The sequence below is a fragment of the Pseudonaja textilis genome, chromosome 3 (genome assembly GCF_049901715.1).
Source record: "Pseudonaja textilis isolate UNSWEBS1 chromosome 3, rPseTex1.2, whole genome shotgun sequence".
Lineage (NCBI taxonomy): Eukaryota > Metazoa > Chordata > Lepidosauria > Squamata > Elapidae > Pseudonaja > Pseudonaja textilis.
In genome coordinates this window covers 87,298,573-87,320,029 of record NC_141992.1, presented here as the reverse complement: position 1 = coordinate 87,320,029, position 21,457 = coordinate 87,298,573, and the positions used below count along the sequence as shown (strand labels likewise).

Sequence of the window (21,457 nt, the reverse complement as noted above, 5' to 3'; positions counted from 1 at the left end):
GCGGGTATTTGTATGTGGATCTTTGGTTGTTCGGGTTTTCTCCGCGTAAGATTCAAGTATCTAGGCAACGTTTCGATGAAGTCTCATTCATCATCTTCAGGCTTCTGTCTCCGGCTCTGTGCTTCTCAGAGTAATGGAGATTGCAGCTCTTCCTCCTTTTAACTGCCAGTGGGGTGGGACTTGATTGGGTGGGGGCTTGGCTGTGTTCTGATTGGGTGGGGTGTGTTCTCATTGGTAGGGGTTTGGCTGTGTTCTGATTGGTTGGGGGTTAGCCGTGTTCTGATTGGTTGGAGCGTGTTCTGTTCAGGTGGGGGCTTGGTTGTGCTCAGGTTAGTCCTAGTTGCTGGGGATTTGAGCTGGTGAGCTGTGATCTTGCTGTTTGGCTTCGAGTTTGTGGTCGTGCTGCATCTTCATAGTGGGTGTCGGTTTGCTTCATGTATGGCTTGGAGGGGTTTGAAGTGGGTAGTGATGCAGCTGCAGTGCAGCTTCTGGTCCATGGTCGTGTCTCATCTTCTGAGTGGGTGTAAGTCTGTTTTCTACATGGAAGTGTGGTGGTGGCATCTTGTGTGGCTCTCATGGGTGTGGGTCTGGTGTCCTTCCTCATGTTAGGTACTCGTCTGTTCATGAGGCGGGTTTCCAAATGGCTGGAAGGCGGGAGGTGTCATCTCGTTTGTTCATGCTGTGTGGGCGTTTTTCTATCTCTATGGCTTCTCTGATTATTCTGCTGTTGAAGTGTTCGGTTTTGGCGATGGTTCTGGTATTTTTAAAATCAATTTCATGTCCTGTGGCTTTGAGGTGTTGGACCAGGGAAGAGGTCGTTTCTTCTTTTTGATTGAGTTCTTATGTTCTTCAATGCGTGCACTTATTCTTCTGTTAGTTTGTCCAATGTATGTGGTAGGGCAGGCAGTGCAGGGATTTCGTATACTCCTTGGTTTTCTAATTCGATTTTGTCTTTGGGGCTTCTTAGGATGGTGGATATTTTTCTGTTTGTGCAGAATGCTGTTTTGATGTTGTGTTTTTGGAGGATCTTGCTAATTTTGTCTGTAGTGCCTTTTATATATGGGAGGAGGGCTTTGCCGTTTTCTTGTTCTCTGTCTTGGATTTTGGTTGGGGTTTCTTTTTGGATTAGGTGGGTAATCTTCTTTCTTTGGAATCCATTGGCTGTAAGTACGTTGGTGAGAGTGTGTAGTTCGGTTTTTGGTGTTGTTCATCGGCTAAGCATTTTGTTCTGGAGATGAGTGTCTTGGCTACGGAATTGATCTGTGCTGGGTGGTGGTGTGAGAGTGCATGTAGATAGCGGTTTGTATGTGTTTTCTTCTGGTAGATGGTGTGTCCTAGGGAGCCGTTGGATCTTTTGTATACCAAGACATCTAGGAAGGGAAGTTGATTGTTGGCTTCTGTTTCCATGGTGAATTGTATTTTGGGGTGTAGGCTGTTGAGGTGTGTGAGGAAGTTGTTCAGTTTTTCTTTCCCGTGTGGCCAGATTATGAAGGTGTCATCTACGTATCTGAGCCAGAGTTTGGGTTTGTGGTCGTATTTTTCTAGAGCTTGTGTTTCAAAGTGTTCCATGTAGAGGTTAGCGATGACAGGTGAGAAGGGTGATCCCATGGGTGCTCCTTCTATTTGTTTGTATTTTTGTTCATTGTAGGTGAAGTATGTATTGGATAGGCAGTGGTTGGTCAGATCTAGGATGTGCTTGGGGGGGTTGTATTTGTTTCGGATGGCTGTCAAGGCTTCTTTTATTGGCACTTGGGTGAAGAGGGATATGACATCGAAGCTTACTAGTAGGTCATTAGGTTGTAAGTTTTGTTTCTTTATGATCTCGATGAACTGGAATGAGTTTCTTACGTGTGAGTTGATGGATTCTGCATAGGGTTGTAGTTGTTTGGCAAGAAATTTGGTTTCTCCTAGACCAAATCAACAAAGATCTCCTCACACTCCACCTCAGACTCAGCAACAAGATTCACCCCTACTCTGGGACAAATCCAAACAACTCGCTGTCTGGAGAGCCGAAACACAGACCACCCTCAAGACAGACACACACACCAACAAACTCAGGAAACTACAACAATGCCAGAAACCAACTCCTCCTCCCCCCCCCACAGCCACACATGAAACAAACAGTGCACAACATCTCAGACAAGATCCTCACTGAAGCTGAAACCAAGGTCCTTTCAAAAGGATTCAACTTTGCTGTCGCTCCCAAACACATCCCCACAGAAACCATCATATGTGGAGTTGAAACCAGCCTGACCAGAACCAACCCTGATGATGCTAACAAAATCAGACTTGAAATCACCAACATCCTCTGCACTAGCAAACCACCCAAAAGCAACTTATCCAAAGAAGAACAAACTGCACTACTTAACCTGAAAGAAGACACCAGCATAATAATCCTACCAGCAGACAAGGGCAATGCGACAGTGGTTATGAACACATCTGACTACCAAACCAAGTTAACCAACCTACTCCAAGACCCCACATACAAACCCCTAAAGACAGACCCCACCACCTACCTGGAAAAAACTACCAAATCCAAAATAAAAGCCTCCCCATCAGTGAAGAAATCCAGCAACGAATCATACCCAGAGAGAAATCATCCAGATGTCCCAAGCTTTATGGTCTCCCAAGATACACAAAGAAGGAACCCCACTCAGACCAATAGTCAGCTCCATAGGCTCACCTCTACAAAACCTGGCCAAATTTCTTGCCAAACAACTACAACCCTATGCAGAATCCATCAACTCACACGTAAGAAACTCATTCCAGTTCATCGAGATCATAAAGAAACAAAACTTACAACCTAACGACCTACTAGTAAGCTTCGATGTCATATCCCTCTTCACCCAAGTGCCAATAAAAGAAGCCTTGACAGCCATCCGAAACAAATACAACTCCCCAAGCACATCCTAGATCTGACCAACCACTGCCTATCCAATACATACTTCACCTACAATGAACAAAAATACAAACAAATAGAAGGAGCACCCATGGGATCACCCTCTCACCTGTCATCGCTAACCTCTACATGGAACACTTTGAAACACAAGCTCTAGAAAAATACGACCACAAACCCAAACTCTGGCTCAGATACGTAGATGACACCTTCATAATCTGGCCACACGGGAAAGAAAAACTGAACAACTTCCTCACACACCTCAACAGCCTACACCCCAAAATACAATTCACCATGGAAACAGAAGCCAACAATCAACTTCCTTCCTAGATGTCTTGGTATACAAAAGATCCAATGGCTCCCTAGGACACACCATCTACCAGAAGAAAACACATACAAACCGCTATCTACATGCACTCTCACACCACCACCCAGCACAGATCAATTCCGTAGCCAAGACACTCATCTCCAGAACAAAATGCTTAGCCGATGAACAACACCAAAAACCGAACTACACACTCTCACCAACGTACTTACAGCCAATGGATTCCAAAGAAAGAAGATTACCCACCTAATCCAAAAAGAAACCCCAACCAAAATCCAAGACAGAGAACAAGAAAACGGCAAAGCCCTCCTCCCATATATAAAAGGCACTACAGACAAAATTAGCAAGATCCTCCAAAAACACAACATCAAAACAGCATTCTGCACAAACAGAAAAATATCCACCATCCTAAGAAGCCCCAAAGACAAAATCGAATTAGAAAACCAAGGAGTATACGAAATCCCCTGCACTGCCTGCCCTACCACATACATTGGACAAACTAACAGAAGAATAAGTGCACGCATTGAAGAACATAAGAACTCAATCAAAAAAGAAGAAACGACCTCTTCCCTGGTCCAACACCTCAAAGCCACAGGACATGAAATTGATTTTAAAAATACCAGAACCATCGCCAAAACCGAACACTTCAACAGCAGAATAATCAGAGAAGCCATAGAGATAAAAACGCCCACACAGCATGAACAAACGAGATGACACCTCCCGCCTTCCAGCCATTTGGAAACCCGCCCTCATGAACAGACGAGTACCTAACATGAGGAAGGACACCAGACCCACACCCATGAGAGCCACACAAGATGCCACCACCACACTTCCATGTAGAAAACAGACTTACACCCACTCAGAAGATGAGACACGACCATGGACCAGAAGCTGCACTGCAGCTGCATCACTACCCACTTCAAACCCCTCCAAGCCATACATGAAGCAAACCGACACCCACTATGAAGATGCAGCACAACCACAAACTCAAGCCAAACAGCAAGATCACAGCTCACCAGCTCAAATCCCCAGCAACTAGGACTAACCTGAGCACAACCAAGCCCCCACCTGAACAGAACACGCCTCCAACCAATCAGAACACGGCTAACCCCCAACCAATCAGAACACAGCCAAACCCCCTACCAATGAGAACACACCCCCACCCAATCAGAACACAGCCAAGCCCCACCCAATCAAGTCCCACCCCACTGGCAGTTAAAGGAGGAAGCAGCTGCAATCTCCATTACTCTGAGAAGCACAGAGCCGGAGACAGAAGCCTGAAGATGATGAATGAGACTTCATCGAAACGTTGCCTAGATACTTGAATCTTACGCGGGAGAAAACCCGAACAACCAAAGATCCACATATATATATATATATATATATATATATATATATATATATATATATATATATATATATATATTCTTAAGTTTTGCTGGTACTTACATGTACGGCATTCAGCTTTGGTCGAGTATTTATCTGCCATCATCAGGCTTCTGTACTGTGTCAGAAAGTCTGACTCACAGACAAACACAGTACAGAATAACCGAACAAAGCTGAATACCATATATATATATATATGTGTGTGTGTGTGTGTGTGTGTGTGTGTGTGTGTGTGTGTGTGTGTGTGTGTATATTACAGATTTGCTATATTTACATATAAAATGAAATGTATATTTATAAAATTTCTACATATAAAGCATATGTATAAATGTATAAAGAAATGTAAAAAAAATGTATATATAATATTGTTATTATTCTTATTAGCTGCTTGGGTGCTTTTTGATCATCCACAAGGAACCTTCTAAAGTCTAACATGCAGCTTATCAATCAGGCTATGGGTTAAATTGGTCTCCTGAGATAAAGATTGCTAAGGGAGGGAAGGAGGGAGAGAGAGAGAGAGAGAAAACGAAGTTCATAAACATGTTTGATAACTGTCACATCTCCTTAAAAAGTCTAATAGCAGATAATGTGAAAAATCTCTTTTTTATTTCTTTTATCCCTATTATATGATTTAGAATGGCAGGTTTGATTGCTCCACTAAGGCTTTTGATCTGTCCTAAGAAAATTTCACTTAACGGTTGCAAAAGCCCTGAATTTTCTATTTATTTTCAATAGTTATCTAGGTTATCTACAAGCCAGATCTGATAGCTCTAGCTCTTCCAATATTCACTGATTTCTTGGGCAAATTGAAAGTGGGGGTAGAGGGGAAAGAACAAGTAAAAAGTTTCCTGAAGGGTATATGTTTTTTTTAAATCGGAATCAACTTCTTCTCCTTCTTTTCTTCCTTCTCCTTCTCCTTCTCCTTCTTTTTTTCCCCTTCGTTTTCCTCCTTGCTCCTTAGGCAAGCTTTCTTCCTCAGCTGCTGTCTGACAAAAAACTACCCTTAGTTTTCTTATACTAACTCAAGGTCTCAGAACTGTACTATGGAGAACTATGCAAGCTTTCAAGTTCTCCAAAATGAAACAAAAGGAGGCAAGGGGAGGGATAACCAAAAAAGTAACTGTTATTACAGTCATGGCATCTCCATCCAGTTATAGAATGTGGGAGGAATTCTGGATGATTGGGAAGTGACTTTGTGGCCACTTTCTGAATAGCAAATTGCGAGAGGGACAAAGATAAAGTTTTGTTGTTCCCTTATTACCATCTGAAGACAATTATAGCTTTAGAGAAATGGAAGGATGCCATATATCAGGAGCATCTGGTGAGCCCAAGTCACAGAAGATATAAACCCAGGGGGAGTGAGGAAAAAGGGAGAGAAAGAAAGTATATACACATGCTGGACATTTTAGTGATGGATGCCAGGAAGGATCAAGGGGAAGCATTACTCCTCCATAGACTTGGAAAGGTAAAACAGCAAAGAAAGATGTCCTAGTTTTAAAAACCTTGACCTTGGTGATAAATAAAGTATTCCTAGGCCGTAGATACTTAGCTCTCAATTATAGTAGAAAAGGTAAATTAATTTTGAAAGGTCTTATCAATATGTGAGTTGGTCACTTATGTACCTTGTATCCCTCCCTTGATAGAGTTATGATCTGTGTAAGACGCCAAGACAGACTGCACAAACTTTTCACGAGAGGAAGAAACCAGGAGAAATAGAAGCCATGGAAGGAGACAGAAGGTAGAAGGTAGAAGCAATGGGAGTTGCTTAGAGTACAATGGCATCAATAATGTAAATAAGTAAAACTGATTAGCTGGATATTTCCTATATTTTCAACTGATTCAGGATTAATAGCAGAGAAAACCCTCATGGGTTCTTCCTCCTCCTTCATGCAGACCATGTGCCTTCCTCTTTTCCTGCATTGGTTTAATAAGTGATGGCAAAAAAAGAGAGAGAGAATCCTTTAGAATGAAGATTGGCAGTGCTTAGAAGCTATAGGATGCTGAATGTCAAATGCAGAAGAAAACGTTGAAAATTGAAAGGAAGAAGGAAGTGTGCAAGAAAACATTAGAACAGTCCTAATCAGAGGAGTATTTGACAAAGGAACCAAATATATTATAATACATATATTGACAGTGGCAAGAATTGCTTATGCATAGAATTAGAAATTAGATAGTACCCCCTCCAAAAACATGATAATAAAGAAAGTAATGGATTGCGCAGAGATGGCCAAACTCACATTGGAATTGCAAGACAGAGAAGATATGGAATACTATACATATGGGAGAAGTGGTATAATTGGTTAGAAAGTAGAAACAAAAATTAATGTAAATATGTATATTGACTGAAATGGAAATGTCGATGTCACAGTGCTGAGAAGATTGTATGTTTCTTTTTTAAATGTTCAAAAGTACAATAAAAACTATTTAAAATAAAAAAGTTACTCATGATTTCTCCATATAAGACTATATTATTACAGACAAGGTCTCGCGAGATCATGTTGTGAGATCCCCTGCGACTTGCTTGAGTCGTCAACACTTAAAGAAGCAAACTAGAATGAATTTTGGTCTGTGCCATCACTCAAGGTGTTTGAAGTGCACCTACAGAAGACCTTGGATGATCCGGATTATCTTCCAATTCTTGTTCAAGCTTAATCATAGTATAGAAACTGCACTGGTTGTTCTTTTGGTACCTCATGCAAAAAGAAAAGGTGGCAGCAATCTTAACCTGGTGTAAGAAACTGTGAAGTCTGATTTGAGGGGAACAGACTTGAATAAATCCTCTTGTTGGTACACAAGTTCTCTAGTTTCATATCGTTTTATCTATCACACTTGAAGGAAATGCACTTTTTTTTGAAGGAGCAGCTTTGCAATTGTTGTTGTTTTGGACTCACAGCTCCTGCTTGAGTAGCAAGTAAAAACCATGACCAGAAGACCCTTTGGTCATTTCAGTTGGCCCACATTTCAGTTGGCTTTCCCAGATCAGAAAGCACTCAAGACAATGATTCATACCCTTGTCAAATATCAATTCAACTATTATTCTTCTATTTGCTATACATGGGGCTGTCCTTGAGGACAATCCAGAGGCTACAGCTGGCTCACAGGGCATCTACTTGTTTGATGGCAATGGCAGCTCTCTCTAAAGCCTCACAAATAGAACTGGGTTCCTTTTACCTTAGGGACTGTCTACTCCAAGCACAATCTGTCAACCCTACATAGTTTAGCTAGAGAGAACAACCCTGAGTAGTTTGTCCCTCCCTACCCGAAGGGTTCTCAGTAAATGCTTGACCTCAGGATGGCCCCCACCTGATTATTATTTAGGAAGAGGATGAAAATGATGCTCCCTCACAGAGCTGTTGGAAAGAGAAAAAAAATCTCACTATGCAACACCAGGGATAGAAGATAATTGAATTTTGAACGTTTTTTGTGGTTTTTGTCATGGTAAGCTCCAAAGGCTGGTAATTATGACCCATTGCTTGCAATCCAGCAGTTATAGGCATGTGGGGGGCAGGGAGGAAGGAAAGGGGAAAGTTCTGGAATGTGCATTATGACATTGTGAAACAAACCCTGTGACATGAGTCCAATATTAGGACTCAAGCACAAAGGCCGCAGTTTGTATTGTGATATCATGGTGCAGGTTGCATTGTTTTTTGTTGTTGGCCTTTTTTGTGTTTATGCCTGTAGTGGTTATCTGTGCCTGCATTTAAATCAAGAGAGGTGCTTTCTTCAGTGGCCTGGAATCATATATTCACATTTAGATGTGCAGCCCCATTGCATCCACCTATAAAATGCTAATTTACATTATTTTATGGGTGTTCCACTTCTAATAGTTTTATGGAATTGCCTGAAGTGTTTGGACAACAACATCACAGTATTAATAAGGATAGAAACTTTTTCTTTAATTTAATGCACTTCAATATGTAAAAGAGCCTGGAGACTATGCTGAACAGTGGTTAAATACTTGGTTCAGAATTGGAGGAAACCAAGTTCAGATCTACCTACAGCTATAGAAACTCAGTGGAGGCTCTGGATAACACAATTTCTCTAATGGCATCCATGTTCCAGGATTCTTGTTGCACAGATACTATTTATTTATACTGTTTGTTTGTTTGTTTGTTTATGAAAATTTATACGGCTTCCCAACTCACTCTTGGAGACTCCAGGTGGCTTACAAAAATAAAAACCCAATATGAAAACAATAACAAGCGATAAACACCCATTCCCTTGGTGACAACAGTCAGTCAATCAAATAAGCCACTTGATCGGCTTCATCCCACTCTACACTCCCCCGGCCCATTGGCTGAACAAGGTCTTCAAGACCTTGTGAAAGAGTCTCAAAGTGGGGGCAAATTTTATCTTCATGGGGATGATGTTTCACAGGGAGGAGCCACCACATAGAAGGGCCATCTTCTTGGTCCCACAAGATGAACTCCTTAGGTGAGGGGACCTAAGCATTCCCTGCCTCCCTGCTCTGGTGGATTGAGTAGATATGACTGGGAAAAGCTGGTCTACCATAAATCTGCAATAAACATAGATTCTTATGTATGTCAATTTATAAGTGTCAAGCGGGGGGAAAGCAACTTTAATAACTAAATAAGGACCAGCTTTTTGCAATAATTTTCTCTCCCTGATCATTAAGATGTTAGGGTCGCAATAGATGTTATTCAAAGCTCCAGTCAGAATTCCTTATACTCTGCACACTTTAATTGAAGTTTCTGGACTAACCAAACATCTGATTTTTTTCTAGTTTTAAATAACCAACAGATTAGCCTATATTTCACGTCCAGTGTAGTGGAAGTCTCGATCAGGGTGTGATGAGTTCATGGGATATCTTCTACCAATGAAGTATAGGTAGTCCTCGACTTAGAATCACAATTCAAACCAGAATTCTGGTCATTAAGTGATGCAGTTGTTTAAAAAAGTCTTCACATGACTGCACTCAATTTTAAGAGCATTTTTATTGTAATCATTAGTGACTCACATGGTTGCTAAGTGAATCCAATATTGACTTGGCTTTTTAGAAGCCAGCTTGTTAGGACACAAATTGCTATTGTATAATTACAGGCATATTATGACAGTCAGAACTTTGAAGATGGGTTATGCTTTATCTTATGGATTATGCTTAACACTTTTCAGTGACATCATAACTTTGAACCATCATTAAACAAGTAATCATAAGTTGAGTACTACCCATAAGTGGTTGAGTATTCACATTCACGTCCATTAAATTATATTAGCTAAATATGGGGCCCAAAATTTGCTAAAGGGTTGCATAAACATTTTACTAGAACTGTGGATCAATTCAAAGTAACTAATATATAAATCCCATTGACTATTCCTAGTGTGTATTTGATGACAAACTTGTATATATTTGGATAGGTGTAAAATGACCTCTAAGGATTCCCATCTTTTCAATAAAATGAAAATATTGTATATACTATTACAATAGGAGTTTTCTGTGGCAAAAGAGCACGCGGAACAAACAAACCCCAATGAAATAAAATAACAATTATATGCCAATAGTTTAAAAATTGTATATAAAAACCTGTAAATAATTTTATTAGTGTCAGTTGTTTATTTTATCAGCATCTGTTGCTTGTGGATGTTTACTGCTGCTCTTCAATATTTGGTATTCTAGAGGGTGACTGAAATTATTCTGAAAGGAAAAGATAAATGTAAAAATCATCAAAGCAGACTGGGGGATGGAGTACCAAGGGAGAAATAAGAGGTTGAGAGGGGTTTTTTTTTTTTAAAAAAAATGTCACCATAAAAGGAACAGTATAGCAACACCTGGAAAATAGGTTTAGAAACATCAGAGCTGTAGGAAGTCTATTAAACTTCCCTGAGAGAACTGTAATTATTTCTAAAAAGAATCTTTGTAGGGATGGCAAAAGAGGTTTAAGTGATAGTTTTCTCTTTGTTTCCTTTGAGGTCTCTAACCTCATTTTGATATTTAGTAGCTTTTATTTTTTTAGCATGGCTGAATCCTAAAAGATGTAAGAATTATATCAAAAGGCCGCATGGTAAAGATTTTCTCATAATTGCTATGAGGCTCACAAATAAGTAAAGTTGGATGAAATAGTGGTTTACAAGAAACAGAACAAAAACAATGTAGCTCTCCACCCTGATACAGATGAGATAACTGACCCTGATGATGGAGATCCAACAGAGATTTCCCAGGTCACAATTCCAGTGATTCTGTCAGATTTGAGGAACTATAGATAAGATGCCCTCAAGCCACCTTCATAATCAGTTGCCCATGTAAGTTCCTCTCCCTCTAAGCATGACAGTCTAGAACACGGGTGTCAAACTCACGTCGTCATGGCAGCGTCACATGACATATTGGGACTTTTTTCCTCCTTCACTGAACTGCCCGGTTCAGCATGTGACGCATCCAGCCCGTGGGCTGGGAGTTTGACAGCCCTGGACTAGAACATTTAAATTATTATTGCTTCCTCCAGTTAAACATATACAGTAAAAGATGTGGCTTTGCTGAAATTAATGAGAAATTTTACCATTTCCTAGATAAGACAACATAAGAGGGATCCCATATAATTTCAGAATATACAAAAATGAATGTTTGCTTGTGGTTTTAAAGTTTTCCAGTAACTTTCCTAAAATGGCAATAAGAAGCTTTTCAGTAATAAACATTATATTTACATCAACCAATGTAGTTTTACTCACTCGTTTTGTACAGTAATATAAAAATATTCCATTCTGTAAGTGAGCGAGTAGAAAATAGGTCTCTGCAGAGTCTTTAGCTGACCCTTTGAGGAATAAAAAATGCTTCTGTCTAGGAACTGAACAGTCAACACTTGCTGCAGCGCAGAAATGACTCTTTCCCTTTCGCATGCACAACCCCTCTGCAACCTAGCTGAACTGCTCTGTGAGACTAATTAGTATTCTCTGAAAATGTCTAGGATATTGATCTGAGATTTGAAGACTCTATTGATGTACAGTCGTCAGTTACAGTTGAATGAAAATTACCTTTAAGGGGAATTCAGAAGGCGAAAACATATCACAGATTTTGTGACTTCTATTGTTATGTAAACTGGCAGCTCAGCTAAGAAATGAAATGCATATCCTTTCAAATTCTTTAAACTTTTTTTATAACCCCCAGAAGATCAGAAATAATCAGGCATAGAGACTTTTTTACAGGATATACTTTACCATTCCTTTCCTGTTTTCTTCAGACCCGTGAATACCTTGAGGATGTAATAGCCCAATAGATTTCTTTGTTCATCCAAATATTTTTTTGTTCCTTCTCATGTGATCTGCCTTATATAATAATCACACAGAAACAAAATTATACATGAATTGCAATCATCTAAAATCGTAATTTGTTCATCCTAAAGCCACAGATGACCTTATGAAGAAAAGTCCTATATACTAAACCTTTATCTATTCTCACAAGAATACCAGATATGATAAGAACTCTGTTTGGTGACACCAAAACCTGGGGAGGGAATGGGATTTTGCAGTAACCTTCCCCCAGGAGTGGGGAAGGAATGGAGATTTTACAGTATACTTCCCCTGCCATGCCCAACAAACCATGCCCACCAAGCCACACCCACCAAGCCATGCCATACCCACTAAGCCACACGCACAGAACTGTTAGTAAAAAAAATTGAATCCCACCACTGGGATTGGGTCAACTCCACTCTCTATTCTCGCTGCAAATTCCACCCCATTTGGGGAGAAACTCCTGTTGAACCTGCAATTCTAGGATGTACAGGGAGCCAAAGTTAGGCAGTACAATTTCATAGTGGCAACACCATGCCTTTAACCAACATGAGGTTAACCCCTTTCTTGAAGGCTTTCTGGAAAATCCCGCAAAACTAAACTGGTTCAGACAATATTCTAACTACATTCACAAGCAAATCCATATTTATTTTTATCTTCACTTTTATGTTTTTTATTCAGTTTGTTTTAATTTGGAGTTCTGATTTTATAATTTAACCATTTGATGACGTGACCAACCATGACTATTTCCATGTTCTCATATTGTATAAACCGCCAAGCATCATCAGATAGCAGAAAATATAAATTTAATAAACCAGTAAACAAAGAAATTCTATTGTGGGGCTGTTGGCATAAAAAGACCACTCTAACAGAAAAACTGAAGAAAGGCTTATCATAAGAGGCAATCAGAAGCAAAGAGAGGGAAACCATTGTAAACTTTGATATTTTCATCCCACCTGAGCTCTCGTTTTTCATATTCAGACCAGGTACAAGACATTCTGATGTTTTAATGTGTCTAAAATTTAATCTGATGTCTTCTTAGAATCCAAAAGAGGATTCAAGCCAGAGGTAGTATTCAGCAGATTCTGACCAGTTCTGGGGAACCAGTAGCAGAATTTTTTAATAGTTTGGAGAACTGGCAAATACCATCTCTGACTGGCCCTGCCCCCATCTATTCTCTGCCTCCCCAGTCCCAGTTGATTGGCTCGGTTTTCTTTTGTTGCCCTGCACAGGAGGACAGAGCTGGAAAGCAGGTTAGTTGGGTGGGAGGGAATGGGGATTTTACAGTATCCTTCCCTCAGGAGTGGGGTGGGAATGGAGATTTTACAGTACCCTTCCCCTGGCATGTACACCAAGCCACGCCCTCCAAGCCACACTCACAGAACCAGTAGTAAAAAAAATTTGAACCCCACTACTGATTCAAGCCACTGGAATGTTTGTCAGATAAAGATATCCTCGTATCTAACTGAAGCTAAGTGATGCAAATTAGTATTATGAATGCTGAAGAGAATGATCCTATTCTCAGAATTTGATAGGGATCTTCAGCTTCTTCATATTATTCTTAATCAGCCACTGAAAATGCTATGTTAAAGTGGTTAAGCAGACCTCAAAGTAACACTTTCTCAAGAAAGTAAATCTACCAGAGTGGTCTGCATTTCTAAATGATACTAAACATCACTTTAAAAATGCACTCCTTCCTTCCTTCTTTCCTTCCTTTCTTCCTGTCTAGTCCTTTTTTATTTTTGAATGTGTGAAAGGAAGTAAATAGGTGTTTGCCCTCGTTTTCAAATACCACTTTCAAAGGAAGTAGTCCTTGACTTATGACAGTTCATTTAGTGACTGTTCAAAATTACACTAGCCCTGAAAAAAGTGACTTATCATCGTTTTTCACATGACCGTTGCAGAAACCTGAGGGTCACATGACTAAAACTCAGACGCTTGGCAACTGACTTGTATTTATGACGGCTGCAGTGTTCCAGGGTCACGTGATCCCCTTTTGCGGCCTTCTGACAAGCAAAGTCAATGGGGAAGCCAAAGTCACTTCACAACCATGTTGCTAACTTGACAACTGCAATTTGATTCAGAGATAGAAGTTTACCTACACTTTTTATCAGAATTTTCCACAGATAGGAAAATACTGCTTTTGAATCTTACTCTGACTTTTTAGCAAAAAAAAAGAAAAAAAAAGCCTAGTCCAATCTTTTTGACTTTCTGGGAAGTTTCCTGGTTCTAAATTGATTGCTAATGACCTGTCTGTCTGTCTGTATTGCTGTGTCGATAAAAAAGATAGCATTGCTGATGGAATACCTCAGTACAATTGATATTTGTATTAAACACAGGCTGTTACAATTGTTGTCTTTACGAACATTGTTATGACAGAAATGAACAAAATCATATTGGAAGCAAGAAATAATATTCAGCAAGTATTCATAGAGTCTCGACAAATATCATTCTCAGTATTTTCAAAAATTATTTCCGTATTTGGCACAGGTCTCGATACCCAACATATGCTTTGTTAAGCAAAGATCCTGTCTAACTAATCAGCTAGAGTTTTTGGAGGGTGCTATAAACAATGGAATGGAATGGAATGGAATGGAATGGAATGGAATGGAACGGAAGAGAATAGAATAGAATAGAATAGAATAGAATAGAATAGAATAGAATAGAATAGAATAGAATAGAATAGAATAGAATTCTTTATTGGCCAAGTGTGACTGGACACACAAGGAATTTGCCTTGGTGCAAATGCTCTTGGTATACATAAAAGAGAAGCTATATTCAGCAAGAGTCAAGAATCATAAGGTACAACACATAATAAACAAGGGAGCCAGTGAATTACAGTACTTAGGTTTTCCAATCACCTTTGACAAAGTCCCACATCAATGACTTCACCATAAGCTTTAAAGATAAAGGTTCCCTTCACACATACATGCTAGTCATTTCTGTCTCTAGGGGGCGGTGCTTATCTCCATTACAAAGCCAAAGAGCCAGCGCTCTCAGAAGCCATCTCCAAAGACACCTCTGAAGGAGTTCATGTGGCTGGCATGACTAAACACCAAAGGCACACAGAACGATGTTACCTTCCCACCAAAGTGGTCCCTATTTTTCTACTTACATTTTTTACATGCTTTCAAACTGCTAGGTTGGCAGAAGCTGGAACAAGTAACAGGAGCTCACCCTATTATGCGGCACTAGGGATTTGAGCCACTGAACTGCTGACCTTTCTGATTGACCAGCTCAGCGTCGAACAGAAAGGTCAGCCACTGAGCCACCACGTCCCTTTACCATAAGCTTTACAGTCATGGAATAAAAGAGCAAGCCCTCTTGCGGATAAGCAACTGGGTAAAGAAAGAAAAACAAAAACAAAGAATATTTTTGCACAAATTCTCTATACAAATTACTTGTGGATTCAGGATGAACAGTGTCACTGAAGTCAAAGCAAAAGGTAGGTTTTTTTAAGGAGCGTAAATTACAGGTAGTCCTTGACTTATGACCATAATTCAGCCCCAAATTTCTGTTGCTAAGCGAGACCTTTATTAAGTGGGTTTTGTCCCATTTCACCACCCTTCTTGCCACAATTGTTAACTGAATTCCTGCAAGTAACACGGCTGTTAAGTGAATCTCGCTTCCCCATGGATTTTGCATGTGAGAAAGTCACAAAAGGAGACCCTTGGGACCCTGCAACCATCATAAAGATGAGTCAGTTGACAAGTGTCTGAATTTGGATCACGTAACCATGAGGATGCTGCAGTGGCCTTAAGTGTGAAGAACGGTCATAAGTTGCTTTTTTCAGTGCCACTGTAATTTTGAACGGTCACTAAATGAACTGTTGTAAGTCAAAGACTACCATAATGGCAGGTTCAAAAAAAAGGCTGAGAAAAGCTGGAAATTATTAAACATCAGCAACATAATTTTATCGACTGCATAATATGGGTGATACTGAAACTATTCAAACCTTAGATGATTTGGAAGCAATGTCTCCCAAAGACCCTCATCATATTCCATATGGATCAAATTTAGTATGTTGGGTTGCCTCAGAAGTTGATGGGATTCAAAAAAAATTAGTCCCGGTTCTATGGGTGTGGCTTGCTGGGCTTGGCTTGGCTTGGTGGGCATGGCAGGGGAAGGTTACTGCAAAAGCCCATTCCCTCCCCACCCACTAACTGTCAGGATTCCAGCAGTTTCTCCAATTAAATCATAAGCCTCGAGCCACACTCCCCAAACTAAAGAGGATTTATTGGAAGTTAACATTCTACATGGCACTAACCTGGGCGTAGCGAACTCTGAGATACGTAATTCACTGTCACCCTTGATCCTGCTTTTCCTCCCACCCCTCTGAGTGTATCATCCAACAAAAGACATCCATAGACAAGAGCCATTAATCATGCTCTCCAATTAGACTTTTTTCGCAGCAGAAGCTCCAGCCATCTAATCAGTCTTTGAAGAAAATATGAATGGAATGTACTTTCAATTCCACACTGCTGCCTGCTCTTTGAACAGTTCATTTAGTGACCATTTGAAGTTACAATGCCACTGAAAAAAGTGACTTAATGATTGTTTTTCACACTTATGACCATTGCAGCAACCTCATGATCATGTGATCAGAATTTGAACTCTTGGCAACTGTGCTCAGATTTATGATGTTTTTCAGTGTGCCAGGGTCATGTGATCAACTTTCGCAACCTCTGACAAGCAAAATCGATGGAGAAGTCAAAGTCAATTAACAACCCTGTTACTAATTGAACAGCTGTAGTGATTCACTTAATGATTATGGCAAGAAAGGTTGTAAAATGGGACAAAACTCTATTAAAAACTGTCTCACTTAGCAACAGAAATTTTGGGCTCAATTGTGTTTCTATGTCAAGTACGCTCCATAGATATTCATGGAGACAGAGCCTTTCCTGTAATGGCACCCCAGTCTTTTAATTTACTCTGCACTAAATTCAGAGGTACCAGATTCTACCAATTTGCACCTATTCATTAGAACCGGTTGTTCACATTCTAAGCAGTTCAGAGAACTGGTTGTTAGAAGAAATTATTGGCCTAATCCTGTAAGGAAGGCAGGAAGGAAACATTCTGGTGTTGCTTACAGAAACTGCCTCTCCGTTAACCCTTATTACATTTTTAGCAGGACTAGACTTCCTGTCTCAAGAACTTCTCTGGAGTTTTTTTCCCTTCCTTTGCTGGTACTTTGCTTGTGTGCAGTGACCATTCAAAGTTACAATGGCACTGAAAAAAGTGACATGACCATTTTCATACTTACGACTGTTGCAACATCCCCTAAATCATGAGAGGCCAGGCTAGGAGATGCACGCCTCGGTGTGAGTGATATTGAGTTGGCCACGCCCAGCCAATAACATGACGACCAAGCCATGCCCACCACCTAAGCCACGCCCACAGAACTGGTTATTAAAAAATTTGAATCCCACCCCTGACTAAGTTGTGTTTAGCAGCAAGTTTTTTTCTCTCCCTTTTAGTTTGGGGTGTGTGTGTTGCTCTCCATTGTTTTTCTTGGCTTTTAGCCTTCTGCTTTTAACTGAGATTTTATTCACTGTAATTATTTTTCATTTTCACTCATTGTGTTTGCATTCATACTGCAATGTGCTCTAATCATTTACTCTAAAAAGATAAATATGAAGCATTTAAAAGATTAAAGTGTAACAAAACATTAAGAACAGAGCTGGACACATTTTCATATACCTGGGCAATTTAAAAAATAAAATAGCTTCCTTTTTGTTTATCCACCAGCTGTATACTGCTGAATGTTTTCCTTTCAGTTCTGTTCTGTGGATAAATGCCTACATTCTCCACACATTTCCTTAATGATTACTGTAAAAGATTGAGATCATTCTTCCCCTCCTCTTTTTCTCTCTTACACACACATGTTCTTTTGTTAAGTGCACTGTTTATATATCCGAACAATAGAAAGTTAATATAGTGAGTTTGTGTAACAGGAAATATCCTTTTTTTTAATGAAGAAAGCTGAAATTTCTCCAGCAACTCTAACATTTCCGATGATTCTGCAGAAAAGGCCTATAATTTTGCACCCAGTCCTAAACGTATCTCTTTAAAATACAGATGGGAATGGGATATAGCATTTTAATATTGTACTGGATTTAATTTTAATTGTCTTGATTTTACAGTCATGTCTGAGAGTTTGTTGCTTTTGTGTTAAACAAATATATACAACTGCCCACTCACACAGTGAATTTGACCTTTCATGAATTAATTACATGTAGTCCTTATCTTATGACAGTTCATTTAGTGAACTGGGTGGCGCAGTGGTTAGAGTGTAGTACTGCAGGCTACTTCTGCTGACTGCAATTTGGCAGTTCGAATCTCACCAGGCTTACGTTGACTCAGCCTTTCATCCTTCCGAGGTTGGTAAATGAGAACCCAGTTTGTTGGGAGCAATAGGCTGACTCTGTAAACCGCTTAGAGAGGGTTGTAAAAGCACTGTGAAGTGGTATATAAGTCTAAGTGCTATTGCTATTGCTATTTAGTGCCTGTTTGAAGTTACAACAGCACTGAAAAAAAGTGACATATAACCACTTTTCACTTTTCCTACGAACTTTGCGGCACCCCATGGTCATGTGATCAAAATTTGAATACTCGGCAACTGACTCATGTTTATAATGGCTGCAGTTTCCTGGGGTCATTTGATCATCTTTTGGGATGTTTTGTTAAGCAAGTCAATGAGGAAGTCAGATTCCCTTGACCTTGGGACACAGCAGAGGTGGTGTTCAGCAGGTTCTGACCAGTTCTGGAGAACCAGTAGCGGAAATTTTGAGTAATTCGGAGAACCGGCAAATACCACCTCTGACTGGAGAGTTTACAGTATCCTTCCCCTGCCACGCCCACCAAGCCACGCCCACATAACCGGTAGTTAAAAAAAATTGAATCCCTTCACTGGGGCACAGCAATGTGTCATAAATATGAAAAAGCTGCCAAGCATCTGAATTTTGATCACATAATCATGGGGATGCTACAAAGGTCATAACCGTGAAAAACAGCCCTATGTCACATTTTTCAGTGCCATTGTAACTTTGAATGTGACTAAACGAACTGTTGTAAGTCGAAGACTACCTGTATGACATTCAAAACAGTTGCTTCGGTTTCTAAACTGCAGTCTGTGGGTTAGCAGTAATGTGTGAACCAGGGCGTTATCTTTTCTTTAGGAAATCATGGTTAAAATAAGCTACCATGTGGTATGTCATACGAGCCAAGGTGCATATGGTTTTAGTCATTTATTGACATACTTACTTATTTCTCCCCAGGAACCAAAGATGTGACTTCAGAGTTCCAATCTTACTGAAAAACATGGGAAGAAATCACCGGGCTAAAAATATCATTTAAAAGATCTGCAGAGAATGTGATAGCTGGGTTGGACTGAGGCATTGTCCTGCATCAGAAATAAAGAAAGAGTAAATAAATAAGAAAACTTCTCCACAATCTATTTTGTCTTCCTAAGATCATTAAACCTTCTGGAAATGAGCCCCTTCTTTTAAATATTGGCAGATATATTGTTGTGGACTGCCTGCTTTAAGGAAAATATCTCAATTGATAAATCCTAGCTGCACCATTTGTTTTCAAGGTCCCTGCAACATTATCAATATTTGGCACTGTTTTAAATCCCTTGATCCTATACAGAACAGAAGAGTGCTGTAATATTATATTAGCTACTTCTAAGAAGATTCCCCAGTCACCCCAGTAAGCTTAGAACTGCATTTAAATTAAAATACCAGAGGATTTTTTATTATTATTTTTGCTCGTCTTGGTCATTTTTGTTCCATATTGAACACTTATGAGAAAAGAAAGGCTGAAACGCACATATTCTCTATGATTATTCTGGTTGAAAATCATTAGACTCTGTTTATTGCCTAAAATGAAAGTAAATCCATTCAATGAACTTACTTCAGCAATAAAATAATCTCCTAGGATAAATTGTATGGAATGCATACATATGGATCTGCAACTTCTGCACCGGGGTCAAACTGGTGGCCCACAAGCCGGATACGTCATGCACAGGCCATGCTCACTCCAGCTCCACAAAGGCAAAAAACATCACGATACGTCACGATACATCACTTTTTGCAATCAAATTTGACACCTGTGCGTCATGGTGTCCTAACACAAGCTTTTGTGCTGTGATATCACACAAGGGACATTTTGTCATCTACTCCAAATGGATGGCTCTTTCCTGAAAATGTTTAAAACACTTATACGAGGTTTGATAATTTTTTTGTTTTGAAGCACCTTTAGGAAATGCTTGATGATGTTTGCATTATTGATGGCTGGTGGCTTTCAGAACTATATACAGTTTTTATTTCATTTCATTGTATATTTTATTTTATTTATCTTATTTTATTATTGTAACTCAACTCCAGCTTCAGATGTTCAGTGTCTAACGATATCTTATTGTATTATTATGTTGTTTTGTTTGTTCATGTAACTGCAACTTGTAAACCAGCTAGGACTGGTCTGACTGAAGCAATACAGAAGTTAAAATATGTAAAATTTAAATTTACATATAGAAGGGTCTTCAAACTTGGCAAGTTTAAGACTTGTGGACTTCAACTCCCAGAATTTCTGAGCTAACATGATTGGAGGAGGAATTCTGGGAGTTGAAGTCCATAAGTCTTAAAGCTGTCAAGTTTGAAGACCCTTGACATAATAGTCTTCAACTTATGATTCTTCACTTAACAATGGTTGATCATGATTTGAAACCTTTTTTGGCTGATTTCTAGCAAAAAAAAACACCCATTGGGAAAAATGGATTTGCTTGATGGGCATGTGATTTGCTTAACAACTGCATGATTAGCTTAATGACCACAGTGATTTGCTTAACAACCATAATAAAAATTGTCATAACACTGGGTAAGACTCAACATATGACTGCAATGGCTTACCATGGAAATTGCAGTCCCAATTGTGGTTGTATATCAAGCACTCTACACTCTTTCTAGAGTCTCCACATCTTTTTTGTACCGTGGTGATGCTTTATTCCAGTCTATCCATTTACTTTGCATACCTTGAAAACAACACATAACAACTATTCTGAGTTAAGTCATTCCATTTCTCATGCAGTCCTTTCATCTCTTCGGTGTAATAGGGTTTCTAGAGTGATTTCCAAAACACTAAAAAAAGTTAGTTTAGGACATGCTGTATCCCAAAGTAATGGAAGCTCATCCTTCCATTATGCTTTCAAAGGAATATTTGGCTGTTTTTTAGCTTTTCACCACAAAGAAGGAAAAAGAGAGAGAAACATTTGTTTCCCCAAAATTGGTATCTGCAGGAAAGCACAACCAGTAAAGATAAACAGGAACACCCCTCACACCTGACATCAATGAGGAATTGTGGCTCCAAGAACTACACAATTAGCTGACAATTTTTATGGGATGACAGCTGCATGACTCACTTATATATGGAAGGGTGGGAAGTTTTGTTTTTGTATTAGGTGGGTATTTTGCCTGCCTTAGCACTAAGAGGACTGTGTAAATAGGAAGTGATGCGGGAAATCAATTCAGAGCTAACATAGTCTCTTTATTATTATTATTTTTCCTCAAGGATCAAACAGGAAGAGATAGGAAACTCAGAAAGATACTTGACAG

At 39.5% G+C, this 21,457-nt stretch overlaps 1 long non-coding RNA gene across 1 annotated transcript; it reads right to left on the bottom strand.

The window, feature by feature from the left end:
• Positions 1 to 10,233: 10,233 nt before the first annotated feature.
• On the bottom strand, positions 10,234 to 20,880 carry LOC148126196 (uncharacterized). The gene is made up of 3 exons (XR_015742582.1): positions 20,756 to 20,880; positions 19,110 to 19,248; positions 10,234 to 10,260 (listed from the first exon to the last, which is right to left on the bottom strand). It is a non-coding gene; the product is annotated as an uncharacterized LOC148126196 (long non-coding RNA).
• Between the last annotated feature and the right edge of the window lie 577 nt (positions 20,881 to 21,457).